The 3,985-nt window shown below is 38.1% G+C and overlaps 1 long non-coding RNA gene across 2 annotated transcripts; it reads right to left on the bottom strand.

Moving 5' to 3' along the window:
* Nucleotides 1–610: 610 nt before the first annotated feature.
* On the bottom strand, nt 611–2,852 carry LOC137243949 (uncharacterized). Of its 2 annotated transcripts, none has more exons than XR_010950684.1 (3): nt 2,488–2,852; nt 1,084–1,369; nt 611–1,024 (listed from the first exon to the last, which is right to left on the bottom strand). It is a non-coding gene; the product is annotated as an uncharacterized lncRNA (long non-coding RNA). The 2 variants fall into 2 exon arrangements; XR_010950685.1 differs by lacking the exon at nt 2,488–2,852 and adding an exon at nt 1,437–1,836.
* Nucleotides 2,853–3,985: the final 1,133 nt, after the last annotated feature.

The raw sequence follows: 3,985 nt of genomic DNA, 5'->3' as shown, positions 1-3,985 counted from the left end.
CATAACAAAGAAAATTGTTTCGTTCCTAAACAATTAGAAAATTGTGAGTATGTTTTTGTTAAAGTTCTCCGTAAATCTAATTTAGAATCACCTTATGAAGGACCTTTTAAAGTTATATCTAAGAAACATAAAACATTTACAATTCAATACAATAATACTATTAAAAATATTTCAATTGATTTACTTAAACCAGCAAACATACTTATTAACACTAATTTAAATACAAATACATTAAACAACAAAAACCAAAAAAAGGTTACATTTAATATTAATTAATAATTTGTTTGTTTCAAATTTTCTTGGAGGGGGAGTAAATATAGTGTTAACTACTTTGTACTCTTTACTTTAATTTTTAAAATAATTTTAATTGAGTTTTCGTGTTAACTTAAAATTTTGAATAACTTCAAAAAAAAGAAAATTCTAATTAGTTTGAAAATATCTAAACTCAAAAACAAACAAAAATAAATTTTTATACTTAAAATCAAAATAAAAGATTTTTTTTAAATATCAACTTGAATGTTGATATAACGGGATCCTAGAATTCAACAGTTTACATTATTCATGACATCGACCAATTGCATACATTTTAAAATCATATTACTTACTGATTTCCATCCATACCAAGTCCGTCAGAATGCCCACCGATTGCAAAGATTTTTGTGCCGTTTAATAGTGCAACACAATGTTCAGTCGTCGTAAATTCATGGCTGGCAACTGTTTTAAATAGCTTGGGTTTAAATTTCTAGCGGCGTTTTTTCATTAATGTGATGACCGTCACGTTTACCGCCCACAACGATTACATGTCCATCCATAAAAAATTGTTTCAAAGTCGCTTAGACTTATTTCGATATTAACCTGCTTCAGCCATTAGTTCTCAGTTTGTTATACTGATATATGGTTCCAGTCTTTCTGTCAAGGCCAAAAGTGATTCGTCGTCAGTTGCGCTCGCAGCGTACAGGGAAATTATCTCTATCTCTATGATTGCTTGCAACCCCTTGGACCCAAAACCTAAAAATTCCCTGCTCTGGGTTACATGCATAAAGTTTCATGTTTCGTTAATCAGAATTCTCATTTAGTACTCACCCTGAGTATCCCTTTCCAGGCTATAGCTTGCTGTAATGTGATACGCCCCGTGACAAAAGCAGCACAATCTGCAACCGCGCTCTTTAAATTGAAGTATTAAAGCCGTTTTCATCATCCGACCCACATTGTCAATGGCCATGAGCGTTTTGCCGGTGAAGCAAAACATACTTAGGTGCTCAAAAGCGTCGCGTCGATATCGGTGGTTCGATAAGTAGACAAGTACCAGCGGCCCTATTGAATAGTTCATGGAAGTAATCGCGTGCCGCCGACAGAATTAGGCGATCAGCTGTAATCAAGGAAGACGGATCTATTAATTGGAATGGTGTCAACACCGTTAAAGAAAACATAAGCACCTCCTCGTTATCTGATCGGATGCAACTGCCCGCACTTGTGATTGAGAATCTGACAGAGAAAAAAAATCCTCAACCTTTCAGTAATCTTAGTAAACATGCAAAACCAGTCAGCAAAATTTCGTGTTGTCAGATACCAAAATCTAATTAACCCATTGTGTGGAATCTAAATGATTAACCGCGACTGAACTATCATTAGATTTCTTTGGTCAATATTAAACCCCAATCTAGAGTTCCAAGATTCTATAATTTTACTAACTGAAGCGCCTGTCAAGAATTTACATTGACTTGAATTTTGCGGCAACAAATTTCAAGATTATTTTCTTTGTTATTATTCGTTTATTAGGCAATGTTAAGGGTTGCCAATTGGTAGGTACACATATATGACCCAGCGAGCTTTATGTTGTCGTCACATCGTAAATGCTGTATTGCGCTTCTGGCCACTTGCAACCATACCGGTGGTTACGTGCATGGTTTGGAATCCTCAATACTTGACAGAAAGAAGACATCGAATGGGATCTCCAGAAACAAACAATTTGCTTTGTGAAGTCAAAGTCTCTCAATGAAACGTACGACAAATTATCTTGGCGCAATTAAATTATTCTCGCGTGGTCATGTACCAATTGGTGCACCTGTGGCCTCCCACATCAAAGTCCCTAAAACGCATTTTCCACGCAAAGTGCTGTAAGTGACTGCCCACAATGGGATATTCTTGACACAAATTCACCTGGCACGTACTAGCAAATTTACGTTCGTCAATAACGATGAGCCGTCAGGCATACGGCCGCAACACCATTCTGGTGGTGAGTGGTTGATACCAACTTTCCGTCGTCAATCAAGACGAAATTGGCTGCAGTGCAAATGACGGTTAGGAAAGTGGGAATTAAACCCAATCCTCAAGCACTACGGACATTTGCGTTTGTTGGTTGGCGACCCAGCTAAACCATACCCAAATCACTATGATTTTTCAAATTGGCCCTACATGCTACAAGTCCCCTTATTCAACTCCATGTCCATAAAACATGATTGGCGCTTAGTGATAACGCCAGCTTACCACCTGGATGACAACTGAGCTGATTGACTGCTACTCCCTTGTGCGCTTCCCAATCTCCTTCAGTGGCCCATGTGTTATGGCGAGTGGCAGTCATGCGTCCATCATCACCACCTGATAACAAGTTCGAACTGTCGGGCATAAATGCGAGCGCATCGACGGTGCCCTCATGCGTTCAATTCATATTTGTGTACTCCCCCGGTCGCATATTATACAGGAAGATCCGATTACCTGTAGCTGAAGTCGTAACAAAATGCTGATGCACGTCTGCACCACCGATATATCTGCAAATGACTGTGAACGATTTGGAGGCTTACTAGTGTTGGAATATAGACGAGCAGGACTTCCTCGTAAGGTTCAACACTCATTTTCATAACTATTATCGGAAGAGATAAATGGAGAGCAATTAGTATAGTGGTAATAAATTGCTGAGAATACCATACTTAACCGAACTCCAAACCACGTTGTACGCTTTCGACCTGAAAATTCATTCAAAAATGTCTCTATACTCATTTCCATGAATGAATGACATTTTGAATGAACGAAACAAGGTTGCCACTCGATGACATTTGCTTTTTTCGGTTCTTACGCAGTAAGCACATTGCGCGCGATCCAAAGAGTATCACAACTCGGATCCATGAGAACCAACACACCCGAGTGTTAGTCCGTGAACAAAATCAGAATACATATATATAATCACGAAAATATAGACCTAGCTAAGAAGGCGCGCTCTGGTTTGTGTCATGGGCTTCCTTTTATCAAAAAAAAAAAAACATGAAAAAAATAAGCAAAATAGGTTTTTTCCTTAAATCAGTTTGCCATTATTTTTATTAGGAAAAGTTAAGTTTTCTTCTAAACTCCAGCTTAGTTTAGACTGTTTCGTGAACTATAAAGAAATAACTTCGAATTTTAAGACCGTAAAATTTCCAAGCCTTTCAACGTTGTTTAGTAGCGTACGCTTAACGGTGGAAGAGCTAATGGGAGATTTCAATACAATCTTTAAGATTGAAAAAAATAATTAAAGGAAGCGTCAGAATGTTTCTACGAAATAGGAATTCAACAAAATCAACGTTATGGGAAAACCCAAAACAAAAAAATGAAAATTTCCAGAAATAATTATCAGCGTTGATGTCGCGTCAGGACTCAGACGCTAGCTGTCCCTAAATGATTGCATGACATGACCATTATGTCTCATTACGCTTCCAAATTGGCAGCACCGCACAGCTGTCTCATTCCAACGATTGGAAGAGTGAGCAGCTGACAGCTCTCTTAATTACCACACTCGATAGTGTAGGCTCTTTCCGCCCGGATGTGTTGAAATCAACAAACACACCCCAATTTGTGATTCTCACACAACATGGCCCAAATCAACACAAAGAGTGTTCCCAGACAGCTAATAAAGGCCACTTTACATCTGTCGCACATTTATCTGCGCGACGTCATTTGACTAGTCATTTTACAGTCATTCAAAGGTTATATTCATAGTCACATTTGCATGGGC

This window comes from Eurosta solidaginis, chromosome 3 (genome assembly GCF_040869045.1).
Source record: "Eurosta solidaginis isolate ZX-2024a chromosome 3, ASM4086904v1, whole genome shotgun sequence".
Classification (NCBI taxonomy): domain Eukaryota; kingdom Metazoa; phylum Arthropoda; class Insecta; order Diptera; family Tephritidae; genus Eurosta; species Eurosta solidaginis.
Note: the sequence above shows the minus strand (reverse complement) of the source record. Positions and strands in the feature narration are given on the sequence as shown.